Below are 17,381 nucleotides of genomic sequence, written 5' to 3' on the forward strand. Positions count from 1 at the left end.
AAGCCTTCAATTAATTAATTAGGAAATATATTTAGAGCTGTTTCCATTACTTAAACGTAAGTTTTTAATAGAGTCTTTTTCTTTTTCAGAAAATATGTATGATTTTTCAGAAAATTTCTGAACATATTTTAACTATTATTAAAATCATTTTGTGTTAGCACTCTGCTGAGAACAATAAGTTAAAATATGATATGCAGAATTTTTAACTAACTCACCAGTGTTTTAACTCACCATCTACACGAGACGTAGACATTCAACAGATACAGCTTCCCCTCAAAGAAGCACTATGATGGGGCTTTGTCTCTTGAATTCCTGCCTGTCAGTGTCACCTAGTTCCTCCTGGTTCTAATCTGAGGTGCATTGGTGACACACACTCCAGATCCTCACCCCAACAAATGCCCCAGAACCCTGTTTCCATCTTCAACATCACGGTGCTCAAAGTGTGGTGAAAGAGGGGGAGATCCCACCACCACCACCACCACCACCACCACTGCTATAACAATGTGTTCAGGACCCAAAATCTCAGTGGCTTCCCAAAAGAACTAGAAGCTTCCTAAGGGATGGTCAGACATCCTTGATCGTATTGTGCTTTTGGCAGTGATGCCTTAAGAGATTTATGTTTATATGTATCTATATTTTTATTTGAAAAAGTATGTAATTGCTGCAAGGCTCACACTGACAGCTGCCTGGCAGGATGAAACAGCCACTAACTGCAGTGCTGCTTTGGCTGTATTGCAGTGTGGCTACAGATCCACAGTGGGGAAAAGCAGTGCATGAGTGGATGTGTGTGTGGGGGTGTGTGTGTGAGTTCTGGGCAGTTCAAAACCTTTTGCTGCCTGATGTGAAGAACATTTGCAGGCTCAGCATTCCCAGGTCATGCTACTGAGGCCGTGGATGCAAGCACTCTCAGACTATGTCATCAACACAGAAGGTGGTGGTGGACAAGGGAGCAGATCCCCCCCTCCAAGCATTTGAGTCCTTTCCTCCTCATTTTACTGAACTCCTACTCCAAAGTGTTACTTTTCACCTCCCACAAGTGTTTATCTTCTCTCCAGATTTTAAACAGTGTTTTTCTCCCCGCCCACCATCTTAAAAAGTGCTATGCTGTTCCTGAAAAACATATATTTCTCCTCGCCAAAGTGTCTTTCCCTGTTTCCTCAAAAATTAGGAATGACTCAACTAGCATTCCCTTTGTTTGCAGCCCTGGCGGCTGGGGCATTAATTCTAGCTCACATCAGGGAAACAAAAGAGATGAGTGATGCCCTCCTGGGCTAGGAGGGGGAAATGAACAGGATGCTTGCGGTGATGTGATTTTAAGGTACTGTCCCTTTAAGGGGTTAAGAGTAAGTAATCAGCAGAAAGGGATCAGTGTTTATCTAATGTATAAAAGAGAGCAGAGAGCAATGGGCAGTCAGTGCCATCTGCATACTGATAACACCCAGCACCAAATCTCCTGATGACCTCACCCAGCGGTTTCATGTAGATATCAAAAAGCATTGGTGACATAATGGAGCTTTGAGGGACTCTATATACCAGCTCCTGATTTGAGGAGCAGATACCATCAAGCTCCACCATCTGGAATCTACTCGAGAGATAGGAGTGGAATCACTGCAAATCAGTGCCCCCTATCCCCAACTCCCCCAGGCGATTCAGAAGGATACCATGGTGGATGGTATCGAATGCTGCCGAGAGATCCAAAAGAACCAGCAGAGGCACACTCCCTCTGTTGATTCCCTGGTAAAGATCATCCATCAGGCCAACCAAGGCTGTCTGAACCTCATAGCCAGCTCTAAAGCCAGTTTGAAATGGGTCGAGAGAATCAGTTTCCTCCAAAACCGCCTGGAGCTCGTCAGCCACCACCCTCTCAATCACCTTGCCCAACCAAGGGATATTGGAATTATCCATTGCTAAGGGGTCCAGGGAAGGCTTCTTAAGAAGCGGTCTAACCATTGCCTCCTTCAGGCAAGGAGGTGCCCTACCCTCCTACAGTGATGCATTTATTATATTAACTAGGCCACCTCCAACAATCTCTCTGCTAGAAAGAAGCAGTCAAGTCGGGCAAGAATCCAGAGAACAAGTGGTAGGCCACACCGCCCCAAGCAGCTTGTTCACATTCTCAGGAGTCACAGATTGAAACTGATCTAAACTAATGCTGCATGAGGACACCTCCTCATGCTGGACACCTCCTTCATAGACCTTGCAGAAATAGTGGAGTCCAAGCCCGAACACAAGAGATTTTGTCTGCAAAGAACCCATTAAAAGCATCACAGCAGAACCATTCCGGGGACTGATTTAAAACAGAAGGAGCAGAAATTAAACTCCTCACAACCCAGGATAGCTCTGCTGACTGCAAACCTGCAGACACAATGCACGCAGACCAAAATCTTTTTTTCGCTGCATGCACCGCTACAGCATAAGCCCTCAAATGGTCTCAGTTAGCCCTCAATTATCCCATGCTGCATCCTGTCAGATTCGAACCAAGTTCTCCTCCACTTGTGTTCTAGTTGCCTACCCAACTGCTTCAGCCTCCACAACTCCTCAGTATACCAAGGGGCCATTTTTTGAAGTAGGTCGGAAGGGACGCTTAGGAGCAATCATGTCTACTGCCCTGTTGAGTTCCCTATTCCAGGTTCCCACCATGGCATCAACAGAATCACTGGCCGCACCAACATCAAAATCCTCCAAGGCGTTTTGGAATCCTGCTGGGTCCAGCAGCCTCTTTGGACGGACCATCCTAATAGGTCCACCCTGCAGGGGTGGCTTGTGGCTGTGAAACCAACCGTAACCAGGTAGCAGTCCGTACATGACAATGGGGAAACCACTGGATCCCCCACCCATGGAACACCCCCCTGTGTAAGACCAAATCTAGTGTGTGGCCGGCAGCATGAGTTGGTTCAGAAAATAATTAGGATAGGCCCATAGTTGTCATGGCTGCTATGAACTTCTGAGCCACACCAGACAAGCCAGCCCTAAAGTGGATGTTGAAGTCTCCCAGCACTAAAAGTCTGGGAGACTCCAACACCAACTCTGAAACCAGCTCCATCAGCTCAGTTAGAGAGTCAGTTGGGCAGCGGGGTGGACGGTACACCAACAGAATCCCCAATCTATGCCTAGTTCCCAGCCTCAAAAATATGTACTCAATATAAGACAACTGTCTCACAGGGGCCCTGGTAAGCAAGATGGTATTCTTATGGCCACTCCATCACCCACCCCCTTCCCCTAGCATTCTCCATGAGTAACTTGGAGGGAGAAACTGAGTCCACACTGGACATTCGCCTCCTCCAACCAGGTCTCAGTTATACATGCCTGGTCAGCTCCCTCATCCACGATCAAGTCACGGAAAATTTCAGTCTTATTCTGAACCGACCTGGCATTGCAGAGGAGCAAGGCTGTACTCTGTGAGTGGTTGGAACTGCTCCCCGAGGCCTGAGAGTTGACAAGGCAGTTGGAAGTGGAAACAGTTACTAAATTACTGATTTCCCTTCCCCTGTAATGGCCAGCTGCTCTGCCAGCGCCAATTCTTCTGTTCCTCACCATTTCAGAAATAGCTGCCTCAGAACTGTGGGACACACCATCCCACTCAAGAGAGCCCAAACACAGATCTGCAAAAAGGCCTGGCACAGCTCAGCCTCCCAACCCTCAGCCCAATTCCCGAAGGCCTGGCCCCAAAGGCTGGCCCCCTTTGGTGGCTGGCTTCAGTGGCCACCTACAGGCGGGCCAATGGCCATGCTGATGGCTATGCCTCTGGCGAACCTCCTTGTTTTTAAGACTGCAAGGCCTCAGCTGCTCCTCCCACAAGCAGCTCCCAGGCAAGTGACAGTTTCTAATATAGAAATCTCTAGGCAGTTATATGAGGTTAATACATTAACATATGAGGAATACATGATAATACATCTATATAATTATTTCACTAAGCCGGTGCGTGGCGGGCAGAAATGCATGCGGATGTGGGGACGCGTGGAGATGTTTGGCGGGCGAAAATGTGGTAGCGGAGGCAGGCCCAGGCCCAGTCGCCAGGAGGGGGGGAAGGGGGGGCAGAAGCGGGCGGTGGGGAGGCGGCAGCGAGGAGGAGGCAGCAGTGAGGAGGAGGTGGCAGCAGCGTTGGTGAAGAGAGGTGACTGGGCCTTGCTGGGCGGGCGGTGGAGCTGCGTGGGCCTGGCCCGGGCTGCCCGCGGTGAGGAAGCAGCGGCGGCGGGTCCAAGCCGGCCATGGTGAGGCAACGGATGGGCCACCAAGAAGAGGTGGAGGGCTGTGGAGGCCCGGCAGGGGTGAGAGGAGATGGGTTGCGGAGCCGCACCTGAGAGCAGCCCGGGTGGGCCCTGGAGCCTCACTGTACCCGGCTGGCGAGGAAGGAAAGCGTGCTAGCGGTGCAGACTGGGGCAGAAGGTTCAGGAGAGGGCAGAAAGGACTGGGGCAGAAGGTGGAGGGGAAGGGGGAACCGCCGGAAGGGGGAACCTGCTCTGTGCGAAGTCGGCTAGTATGAGGTTAATACATGAACCAAGATTTGTGTGGCAGTTGTTCTTATAGATCTATAAGGCAAGCATGTATACTGAAGTAAAGGGAGGAGGAGCCTGAGTTGCCAGGCAGGATTGGAAGAGTAAGCTGGGAGGTTCCTGAAAGAGGGAGGCCATCAGTGAGAGGAGGAGGAGGAGGAAGGTGAGATTTCTCAGGGACAGTCAGGGGCGGAGCCACCACTGGGCCAATCGGTTCAAAGAACCCGGGCCACGCCCAATCAGGGGCCGCATCTAGCGGCCCCAACACGCCCCCCATGTCTGATGTCAGACGCAGGGGTGCTGGTTCAACTCCCAAAGGGGCCGCGTGGCCCCTTCAGGCTCTGAAATGGGGCTGGGGCTGCATTTCCAGTACAGCCAGGAGTGGCTCTTCCCTGCAGGGAAGAGCGGGGCCGCGCAGCCCCTTCGGGAGTTGAACAACAGCTCCCGAACGGAGCTTCAAGGCTCCATTTCGGGAGGCAGAGCACACACCCCACCTCTGACGTCAGATATGGGGGCGTAGCTAGGCCCCACGTCTGACGTCAGACGCGGGGGGCAGGTCAGTAAGGCTGCCACTGCAGCCGCACACGGGCTGCCGGCAGTCAGGCTCCGCACCTGGGGACAGTTGCTAAGGATTGGGGGGTGGGAGAAACATGGGGAGGCCAAACTACCTGAAGGGAGGGAAAGGATTAGTCTGAGGAAGTAGAAGCACAAGTCCAGAATGGCTGTGAAGGAGTTAGAAAAGTGAGCCAGGAGTCGGCCAAAAGGGAAGGAGTTTTTGCAGACAGTTTGGAGGCCTCAAGGCAGGTAAAACAGTAGCGGCAGCAAATTTCCACTCCTCAATATGGAGTACCTTTAAGCACTTTATTATGAAAGCGGGTGGGACAAACAAACAAGTACATATAGCTAATTCCAAAATACAGAGACAAAGAAAAGAAATAAAGGGAATTACTTGGCATCGATCCACAAAAGGTTACTTTGTATTGCACAACTGACAACATGTGCATACATAGGAACATAGGAAACTGCCATTTACTGAGTCAGACCATTGGTCTATCTAGCTCAGTATTGTCTTCACAGACTGGCAGCAGCTTCTCCAAGGTTGCAGGCGGGAATCTCTCTCAGCCCTATCTTGGAGATGCTGCCAGGGAGGGAATTTGGAACCTTCTGCTTTTCCCAGAGCGGCTCCATCCCCTGAGGGGAATATCTTGCAGTGCTCACACTTCTAATCTCCCATTCATATGCAACCAGGGTGGACCCTGCTTAGCTACGGGGACAAGTCATGCTTGCTACCACAAGACCAGCTCTCCTCTCTTGCTTAGTGCTTCCTCTCAGAGACCTATTATTTGACCAAAATGAAACCCACAAACTTCTCTCATTGCTGTTTAATAGGAACGAATGTGTTATACTGGCCATTTTGACCTCCAATAGTTGTGAATCATAACGTAAGGATAAATATTCCAGCAATTTCTACAACTTTCATTAAGGGGGCACTTTTGTCTAAGGAAACCCCACTCAAAACCCTTTGGCTTTCTGTCCACAGAAATTGCTGCTCAAAAGCAAGGAGAAATTTCATTCCTCCCATTTCAATGTATCAGGTTGAACGGCATGAGCCAGCCCCAGGTGGGGATCAGAATTTTAAATACGGAATTGCAAGGAACTAAGCCTCTTCCTTTAAAAAAAGAATAATTCAAAGCATCCCCAAAATATGACATGTTCTCCTGACCCTTATATGCTAAATGTTTAACTAATTAGCCATCCATTCGTATTATTGGAGCATCCTGAAACAACCAGTCTCTGATCATATCCCCAATACATGAATCATTGTCAGAGACTCTAGTCTTAGCATTGGGAAGGATTCCAAAATGTACAAAAGGTCTGGTGCCTCTTCCACACTATTGCTGCTAATTCAGGAGAGGAAGGAGCCATTTGTACATGAAATGCCAGTTCTAACCTGCCCCACGGTTACATTAGCATTCAGAATGCCCCTCTCCTTGGCCTCGCGCAGAGGGGTGGGCGATTTGTCCCAGCCACCCTGCAGGAGGCCAAAAAGCAGCCTCATTGGTTGGGAATGGGAGGGGGCAGGGCTTGGACTGTTGGCTGTGCGGTCCCGCCCCAAACTCTCAGTCTTGGTTGGGTGTTTGTCGGGGAAGGAGCTCCTCTTTGGTGCTCCTTCATGACCTCTGGGCGGGCGGGCGGGGGGTTTCTCCCCCGACGGCAAGCGGGCGCGGACAAGCAATGGCTGCCGCGGCATCAACAGCTTTGCGGCATCGGCGGGCTCTCCGGTTTGGGCCAAACCGGGAGCCGCGGCATTTCCCTGGGCTTGGCTTTCGGGTGGGATGAGGCCACAGCTGGGTGTCGGTTTGGTGTGGGGGCTCTGAAGGGCCAAGGGGACGTTCCTGGGGACGGCCTGCTGGTAGCTGGGTGGTGGTTGGGCCTTGCGCTGGTGGGTCTCTGGGGCCTGGTGCGACACTTGCCCTTGCTGGGTGGCTGAAACTAGGGTTCCCTAGCAGCCCATTCAGGGATTTGTTGGGCCTTGGTGGGGCTGGGGTTAGCCCAAGTTCCCGTTTCTTTCCTGGGCTTTGGCTTTGGGTATCCTTCAACATAATGCCTAGAAAGGCCAAGGAGAAGTCTGGGGGGAAGCCTGTTAAGCAGCCTAAGTGGCCTGCGCCTCCTCCTTCCTCTTCAGATGAGGAGGATGAGGAGATGGTTCTTATCAAGGGGTTGGTTCAAAGGATGTAGGCCCTTGAGAAGGATAAGGCGATTCCCTCTGACAAGGGAGCTGGGCCATCTAGGGTGCCCAAGCGGACCGGGGGGCTGCTAGGACACAGTTATTGAGGTCTCTTTCTGATAGGTTGAGTGTGCTTGAACACGGTGATGTCCCTGCTGGCCCGGCTTCCCCTGCTGATCCGACTGATCCTGCACCGGTTCCTGGGATTCCTGTGCCAGCTGCTCCTGGTGACCCATTTCCAGAGCCTGTGCTTCCTGCTGATCCCAGCCCTGTGGATCTGTCCGCTCCTGTTGTTCCGGGTGAGCCTGTAGCACCTACACCCCCTGGTGGTACCAGCCAGTGGCCAGTATTTCCCTGGCCGATACCTGCTATGGGCGGATGGGGGGGGCATGCTGGGCACCTTACACACAACCTTGGGGCATGGGCTACATGCCAGGGATCCTGGGTGTCTTGGCAGGTTCTCAGAGGGCGGTGGAACAAGTGTGGTTAGGACAGAAGCCATCCTTGGGGCTACCAGGGGCAGGTTCGGCGGGTATGGTTGGGGCAGCTGTTGGCCCAACTGGCTGCCCGGGCTTCTATCCTATGGGAATCTTGCTGTCTCCACAGCACACCCTGTATGGCGCTGTTGGGCTTCCCTTAGGGGACCGTCTGCTCCCGGCCACCAGGGAAAAGATCATCAAGGGTGAATACGTAGATATCTTCAGCCTTTTGTTCAGGGAGCCAGAGGTGAGACATAAAGAGGGGGAGTCATGCAAGGAGCACGAAGCTACAAAGAGAAAGCCAGTTGAAAAAGCTTGGAACAACGGGCTTTCAGCCTTCACTATATACATGGGCGTTATCATGCAGTCCCAGCCAGCTAGGGGGGCTGGACCTTCTGAAATATATGGATATAATCCACAGGGCGGTCTCGGACTTTGCCGGCACGGCGTTGTTCTGCTATGATGAAAGTCTTAGAATATGTGCCGCGCTGTACCCTTCCCTTCCTTGGGCCATGCCTTTACAGGAGCTCTGGCTTGTGATTATGTCTCCAACCCGCCCCGTGGATGGGGATAGGTTGGATCGTGGGCATTTGCTTTGCACCGCATGGTGCTTCCCCGGCTGTGGTGGCGGGCCAGCAGTGGGTTCAACCCCACATGGTCTGCTGGGAATACAACAATGGGGGACGCTGCATGTGTCCGGCATGCAAGTTTAGGCACACGTGTGGACTCTGTGGGGTGAAGCACCCGAGTTCCACTTGCCCCAGGGCTCGTGCCACAGGATCAGGGGCCAGGTTTAGGCCAGGTGGTAGCAAGAAAGGGGGACCCCCTCCACCCCCTGCGGGCAAGGGGTCCCAGCCCAATCAGGCTTGAGGTGCTCGAGTGCATGTTACTGGTGTACCCTGACAGGGCGGCCGCTGCCTATTTGTTGGCAGGTTTTAGGGACGGTTTTAGGATTCCTTCTATGTCCCGCCGGGTGCCCACCATGTCCAACAACCTTAAGTCGGTGTCTGGAATGGAGGCCATTGTCATTAGGAAGATTAATAAGGAAGTTTTTATTTATTTATTTTATTAAAACATTTTTATACCGCCCAAAACTTACGTCTCTGGGCGGTTTACAACAGAATACAGTGGTCCCTCTACTTATGAAATTAATCCGTTCCGAATGCACATTTGTAAGTCGAAAAGTTCGTAAGTCGAAAAGCGGTTTCCCATAGGAATGCATTGGGAACGGATTAATGCGTTCCGGAGCCTAGAAAAAAGACCCAGACCCCCAGTAAGGCTTGCAAACTGCACAGGAACATTTCTTTTCAAGAATAAACAGGCAGTAAACAGGCAGGCAAGTCAAGGAAACCGCATGTAAAATTTGTAAGTCGAGGAAACCCCTTCTAAAAATTTGTAAGTCGAAAAAACCGCATCTAAAACCGGATCTAAAACTGCCGTTTGTAACTCGAAAAATACTTATGTCGAGTAGTTCGTAAGTCGAGGGACCACTGTAGAAACAAAGTAAAACATTTGTTAAGACAGAAAAGGTGGTGGGGGGGAAGACACACATTACAACAATTTAAATTTTTTTCAAAACAATACTTTAAAACAGCATTAAAACAGCATTAAAACCATTAAAACCATTAATTAAAAGCCTGGGTGAAGAAATGTGTTTTTAAAGACTTTTAAAAAGCTGTCAGAGATGGGGAGGCTCTTATTTCACTAGGGAGCACATTCCAAAGCCTCAGGGCAGCAGCAGTGAAGGCCCATCCCTGAATGGCCACCAGACGAGCCAGTGGCAACTGCAGACGGACCTCTCCAGCAGATCTCAGTGGGCGGTGGGGTTCATGCAGAAGAAGGCATTCCCTTAAATACCCAGGGCCCAAACTGTTTAGGGCTTTATAGGTTATAACCAGCACCTTGTATTTTGCCCGGAAACATATCGGCAGCCAGTGTAGCTCCTTCAGTACGGGAGTTATATGGTCCTTCCTAGATGACCCAGAGACCAGCCTGGCTGCCGCATTCTGGACCAGATGTAGTTTCCGGACTACGTACAAGGGCAGCCCCACATAGAGCGCATTACAGTAATCCAGTCTGGAGGTTACCAGCAGATGTACCACTGTTTTGAGGTCGTTCATCTCAAGAAACGGACACAGCTGGTGTATCAGCCAAAGCTGATAGAAGGCACTTCTGGCAGCCGCCTCAACCTGGGACACCAGGGAGAGGCTTGGATCCAGAAGCACCCCTAGACTGCGTACCTGTTCCTTCTGGGGAAGTGTGACCCCATTCAGAACAGGCAGATCAAAATCATCTCTTGAGTTCCGACCCTGGACAATGAATACCTCCGTCTTAGCCGGATTCAGTCTCAGTTTGTTATCCCTCATCCAGCCCATCACCGATTCCAGGCAGGCATTTAGGGAGCTTTTGCCCTCTCCCGATGAGGCTGACATGGAGAAATAGATTTGGGTGTCATCAGAATACTGGTAGCACCCAGCACCAAATCTCCTGATGATCTCTCCCAGCGGTTTCATGTAGATATTAAACAACATTGGAGACAATATGGAGCCCTGGGGAACACCATACAAAAGTTCAGATTTTGAAGAACAGCAGTCTCCAAGAGACACCATCTGGAACCTGCCCGAGAGGTAGGAGCGGAACCATTGCAAAGCCATGCCTCCAACTCCCAACCCCCTCAAACACTCCAGAAGGATACTATGGTCGATGGTATCGAAAGCCGCCGAGAGTTCCAGAAGGACCAACAGAGTCACACTTCCTCTGTCAATTGCCAATTGGAGATCATCCATCAGGCCGACCAAAGCAGTCTCCACCCCATAGCCAGCCCGAAAGCCAGTTTGAAATGGGTCAAAATAATCAGTTTCATCCAAGACTGTCTGGAGCTGTGAGGCCACCACCCTCTCAATTACCTTGCCCAGCCACGGAAGGTTGGAGACAGGCCTGTAGTTGTTCAAGTCCGAGGGATCCAGGGTAGGCTTCTTCAGAAGCGGTCTAATAACTGTCTCCTTAAGACAAGGAGGCATCCTACCTTCCCTCAGAGATGCATTTATAATCTCTACCAGGCCTTCTACAACAACCCCCCTGCCAGATAATATAAGCCATGTCGGACAAGGGTCAAGAGAACAGGTGTTAGGCCGCACCATTCCAATCAGCTTATCCACGTCCTCAGGAGTCACAAACTGGAACTGATCCAACCTAATCATACAAGAGGAGTTGCTGGACACCTCCAGTGGCTGGTAGGGTTGCAGCTGGTAGGGTTGCTGGGCCCTTTGATTGTCCCCCCTTCCCTGAATTAAGGGTTTCCCCTTTGGGAGTGGTGCCCAAAAAGGCCCCGGGGCAAATTTCGCCTAATACATCATTTGTTACATCCCAGGGGGTCCTCAGTTAATGACGGAATTCCTGAAACTTTATGTTCAGTCCGCTATACATCAGATGTTCAGTCCTCATCTTTTGATGAGGCGGTTAGGATGGTTAGGAATCGGGGGGTTGGTGCCCTTTTGGCAAAATGTGATATCGAGTCCGCCTTCTGCCTGCTACTGGTTCACCCGGCAGATTGTGACTTACTGGGTTTTGCTTATGCTGGCAAGTTCTACTTTGACTGTGCCTTGCCAATGGGATGTTCTATTTCTTGCGCGGCCTTTGAGGCCTTCAGCACATTCCTCGAATGGGCTTTGAGGCGGAGGGCGGGCTTGAATTTTACAGTCCATTTTCTAGATGACTTTCTTTTTGCAGGGCAGGTTAATTCAACTGAATGCCAGCATCTGTTGGGTTGCTTTATTGAACTATCCCGGGATCTGGGTGTCCCTTTAGCTAGGGACAAAATGGAAGGGCCGGTCACCCGGCTCTCTTTTTTGGGAATTGAACTTGACACCTTAGCGTGCTGCTCTCGATTGCCCTTGGGGAAGCTGGGAGTTCTGTTGGACCTCATTAGGGCTATAGGCCAAGTACACAAGGCTACTTTGCGGGAGCTTCAGGTGGTGGCTGGGCACCTTAACTTTGCATGCAGAGTGGTGGTCCCTGGCAGGGAGTTTCTTCAGTGCCTATGTGATTTTATGTCGGGTCTGCAGGCACCATCGGGTGTGCACCATCGGGTTAGAATCACATAGGGTGTTAGGGCCGATAGGGCTGTATGGGAAGCCTTTCTTTTGGGCTTTAATGGTGTGTCTTTCTGGAGGAGCAAACAGCCCCTTGAGGCAGAGCTGCAGGTCCATTCTGACGCAGCAGGGGGTGTGGGCTTTGGGGTCTACTTCCGGGGCCATTGGTGCGCTGCCCGCTGGCTTGATCAATGGGTGTTGTGTGGGGTCACCAGGGACTTAACTTTCCTGGAATTTTTCCCCATTGTGGTAGCTGTGCACCTATGAGCCAAGGGGTTTGCTAACTCCACAGTCTGGTTTTGGTGTGATAATCAAGTGGTGGTCCACTTGATTATCACAAGTGGATAGGTGCTTAACTCTCAGACTTCCCGCTTCCCGCGGGTTATGGGTTTGCTGCATGCTTTCGGGTTACAGTGCCTTAGGTTTAACATCTTATTCTTGGCATGTCACATACCTGGGCTCCAGAATGATATTGCTGACGCCCTGTCTGGCTTTCAGGTGGACAGGTTCAGGGAGTTACCGCCCAAAGCAGCACCTCACCCAGAACCTATGCCTGCCGCCTTATGGCACCTTGGCAAGTAGAGGCACAGCGGGCTATAGCGGCTTCATTGGCGCCCAGTACCCGGGCGAGCTGTGCGTCCAAGATAACCGCTTTCTCCCATTTCAGAAGGGATGAAGGGTTGGCTGAAGTCTGGCCTGTGCCGGGAGACCACTTATTGCAGTTCCTAGTTCAGTTACATGGGGAAGGGCGTGCTGTGTCTACTTTAAATGGTTATGTTGCAGCACTATCCTTTGAGGCCCAAGTGCGGGGGGTTGAAGATTGTTCTGGTGATCCCAGGGTCCGTAGGATGTTGGAAGACTGGGCGGGGGGGGTCCCGCGGGAAGGGGATAGTAGGCGCCCCTTGCACTTGATTTGGTTCAGACATTACTTGGGCAGTTGCCTGCGTGTTGCGGGTCCCCATGGGAGGTCCCTCGCTTCCAGGCGGCTGTGCTGGTCGCTTTCTTTGGGGCATTCTGGCCTGGGGAGCTACTACCCAGGAGTGGGCGCTCCCCCAGGGACCTCTGCCTGCGTTTCTCTGATCTGTCCCTCTCAGTGGGGGAGGCGCAGCTATTCTTGCACCAGTCAAAAACAGATCAAAGGGGGCAGGGACAGGTCATTCGCCTGGAGGCTGCCGGTGGTTCTACCATGTGTCCAGTGGCTGTGCTTCGGCGCTATTTGGACCTAGGGCCCCACATGGAGGGCTGTTTATTTGTCCACGAGTTCAGGGATCCGCTGACTCAATATCAATTTTTGGTGGTCTTGAGTAAGGCTCTGACTTTGGCAGGGGTCTCAGCCTCTGGTCTTACTCTGCATTCCTTTCAGATTGGGGCTGCCACCACTGCTAGTCGGATGGGACTTCAGGAGGATGTAGTGAAGCGTATTGGGCGATGGAAGTCCAAGATGGTGAGGCGCTATGGGCGCTAAGTGGGTGCCAGCTGCGTTGGTGTTTTACATGTTTGTTTCCTTGGCAGGTGCTGGCGGAGCAGCGGCTCCTGTTCGCGTCCTTGTTTGCGGCCATTCGTTGGTCTTCTGGGCATTCAAGAGGGCCAGCACCTCCCAGTGGGGCACCCAGCTTGGTTTGGGGAAACGTGCAGCAGTTTACTGGAAGGGTATGCGAGGTATGCTGTGGAGCCAGTTGCTCCCAGCCGTTTGGGATCATTTAGCCAGGTTTTCTAGGCTCGACGTTATCATTATTCATTTGGGCGAGAACGATTTGGGCAAGCGGACTGGCATTTCTCTAGTTCAACAAGCCTCCTTCGATTTGTCGGTTTTAAAGGGTTGGCTCCCTAAAGTCCACATCGTATGGGTTAATTGGATACAACGCTGGGCATGGCGGGGGTGTGTGCAGAGTATCAGGGGTACCGAAATGGCTAGGCGTAAGGCCTCTGCCGCCATTGGTAAGATAGTGGTGGCTGGCTGGGGCGCGGTGTTGCCCCAGCCTGGGCTCTCTGCCCGGTTCCCACAACTTTATTGCCCAGATGGGGTATACCTCTCCGAGGCTGGGTGTGACCTTAATATTCAAAATATTCGGAGTAGGCTTGTTGAAATTCTGGAGGAGTATGGGGCAGGGAGGTCAAGCTAGGCTAACTTCCCTGTATGGCAGGAACAGTGCAGGCTGGGGGTTAATTTGAGGAATAGAACATTGGTGAGCACCTTTGGATATTTAACAGGTGTATTGGTCAATCTCCCTCTTGTGGTTTGTGCGGCCCAGGGAGATTGATTCACCATGACACCAGCTTCAGGAATTCACCAACCCTTGGGCTGCGCGGTCCGAGGTGGGTGAAGGCCTAGAAGTATTCAGGCCCCCTTGGGAAAGGGGGTTGGCCTTGAAGGTAAGGGGCAGGTTGTACCTGCCTCGTTCCTGAGCCAAGGTGTGTCGCCCTTAAAGGTGCAGGGAAGGATGGAGTCGTAACCCGGCCTTGGCAGGCCCGCACTGTTACTTGAGGGTGATTAATCACCCTTTGTTGTCAGTCCGCTATGCCTTGCAATTGGTTAAAATAAAAGTTGTGGCCCTTTACCTAAAATAATCTTTGTGTCTGTGTCTTTTTGGGCTGGGGTCTGGGGACCATGTATTCTTTAAACATGCCAGCATTGTTGTTTTTATGGCTTGGCAAACTGCTAGAAATACAGACTATCAATAAAACATGTTTATGAAAATAGGGTTAAAGAACGTTTTCTCAGTTCTTTAAGAATATGGGGTCAGATGTTGACAACAGCTGACATATCCTGACTCAGTTTAATAGTGGAGGTTCTACTGTAGTTTACTTTAGCAGTCCTTCAGAACAGCTCCCGAGTAGTAATATTGAATTGATTAGTTAGGATCTCAGCCAATGGCTTGGGCCCAAGCCACAGTATAAAGCCAGGTATAAAGAGGAATTGTACGCAATTATCTCATTATCAGCAAGAAGCATGTAAACTGGAACACCATTTGGTTTGTAGAGGCTACCTGAGTAATGTTATTAGATCTGCTAGAGTCAGAGCAGACTTGGCTGACAGGCAGGAACCTATACAAGATCACCAACGTTGTAAGTCCAATGACCTATTTGGGTCATTGGAATATACTCTGTCATTTTCCATTATTATCAAAAAACATTGGCATATTGTAGCAGTTATTCCTGGATGCACTCGTCCACCTATGATATCATTTAGAAAGACTAAAAGCATCAGGAATAGACTTGTTAAATCAGATATACGAACAGAACCATCTGATACACCTGACATTATGGGTTTTCATTCTTGTGGTAATTGCGCAGTTTGCCCTTTGGCACTGAATATTTCCAACATTCTCAATCCTCACACTGGTGAATTTATGGAAATAATTTTTTTTTTGCTAATTATAGAACCAGGTCAGTGGTCTATGTAGTGATCTGCCCATGCCAAAAATGGTATATAGGAATGACAGAGAGATCTGTCAAAATGCATATCTTGGAGCATAGATCTAGGATTCTTCATCAAATAGAACAAGCACCCATGGTCATTCATTTTAAAGAGAAACAACATAAAGTGGAGGATGAGATTCTTTGCACTATATAAATTTACAGCCTATATAAATTTACTATATCAATTTACAGGTATAGTTGCAGAGATATTCAGAGAACATTGTTACAGAAAGAGGCATCTCATTCATGCTCCACCTTGGAACCACAAGGGTTGAATACTATGATAGACTGGTCTTGTTTTCTTTAAATGCAGCTGTCCAGTCTCATTGGTCAGTTCTTTTTGTTCCCTCTTCCTTCCATGTAGTTGTTCATTTTTAGTATTTAGTTCCGTTGAGCTACTATTTATGTGTATGTAACTATAAAAGTTTTAGGAGTCTTAAGAAACTTAATACTCTACGTTATATTTGTGCTTGTAAGTAAAGTCCCAATAAACTTAATATTCTAGGTCATACTTCGTTTGATAGCTTAGGACCTTGTATATACAAGTGTTATGTTTCTTAGTTGTGATTTTAGAGAAGAGATTGTGGTGTCAGGTTTTAATTGTCAGCATTCTAGGCAATCAACATAGCACTGAGTATGCTGTTTTTACATCATGATGAAACCCAACTGTTTCATGGCCCTAATTAGGGAGTTAATAGGGTTGCATAAGAATGCTGCCAATAAAGATCATTATCTGGCTCACCTTCTGAGAGTATGAAAGATTTCCAACGAGTAGCATTGATTCATCATCCGTAAGTTTGTATTATTGCAATTTTGAAGATTAGTTACATTTTTTATATATTTTTATATTTTGGAAGTTGCTAAGATTTAGGTCCAGCACTTGATGGAAAAGATGTGCTAACAACTAGAACGATTTTCTAATGTATAATGGGAGATTTTTAAATATATTATAGATCTATTTTGAATTGTTGAAGGGAACGGTCTGTAGAAAGTCGTATCGTTACTGTTCCTGTTCAACTTCTACCCCTGCTTTTTGCAAGCACCTTATCCAGCATGGAAAGTTAAGTGAATTTCTTCACTCAGATTTATGTATTGAATGCTGTGACTTTGTGATGTAGACTGCTGACCCCATCTTATTGATATCACACTGATGTTTTGAATATATTCTTCATGGACCCTGACATATACTTCAAGAACAAACATTGCTAAACCTCTGCATCCATATACTTCGGCTGTTTTGGATTAAATTCTAGCTTCATTATAGCAATTGACTGTCCGAGACTATGATACAGTGAGACAATTTATTTCCTCAATGGATTGTAGTTATATTGAACCTTCCCTTACTTTTTCTTGTTCTAGAGACCAGCATCAATTTTGGGTGTATTATGTTCTTTATGCCTATTATGTATTAGTATTATTTGGGAGGAATGGAATAAGAATTCGTGTCGGAAACTGTTCAGTCACTGCAGTTTAGTGCTAATATATTGTAACATAATTTCTGAGTCCATATATATTACTCATTAGCTGTATAAGATATATAGAAGGGTTTTCAGTAGGATTCTCCATTTGTATTTGTAATATTAGGAGATGTACAATACAAATCTTTTCATATTGGTTCTACCTTCATTTTTATTAGTTCAGTTTCTATTGTGATTTGTGCTTTAGAGGATTACATGATCATCTTTTTGGGGGGTTAGTTCTATATTGGTTCGTGATCCCCGTTTTCTTAGTTACCTTCTCTATGCAAGCATGCAGATGTTTCACCACCGAAGGTGGTCCCATCCCCTAAGGGAAATATATTTAAGTGCTCACATGAAGACTCTCATCCAAATGCAAACCAGGGCAGCCCTGCTTAGCAAAGGCGACCATTCATGCTCATTCTACTTATATACCATATTTCATAAAAGCCTATCCCAAAGCCAGATAGATGGAATATGGAAAGAGTATGGTAGGGGGGGAAACTAGAGTTTTTTGTGCTATGGAATGAACTGCTACAAGGCTGCAGGCAGCTCAGAAGCAAAGCCCTTGCAGGACAGGCAGGCAAGGAAATATCTTGAGCTTCAACCCTTCCTGACACCTCCAGTTTCAGGGTCTAGAAAGAAACCACAGATGTTTTCTGCTCCCTTGAGCCCGATGGGTGCCACGGGATACAAAACCTCCCCCTCCCCCT

The sequence above is a fragment of the Hemicordylus capensis genome, chromosome 2 (assembly GCF_027244095.1).
Source record: "Hemicordylus capensis ecotype Gifberg chromosome 2, rHemCap1.1.pri, whole genome shotgun sequence".
Taxonomy (NCBI): Eukaryota; Metazoa; Chordata; class Lepidosauria; order Squamata; family Cordylidae; genus Hemicordylus; species Hemicordylus capensis.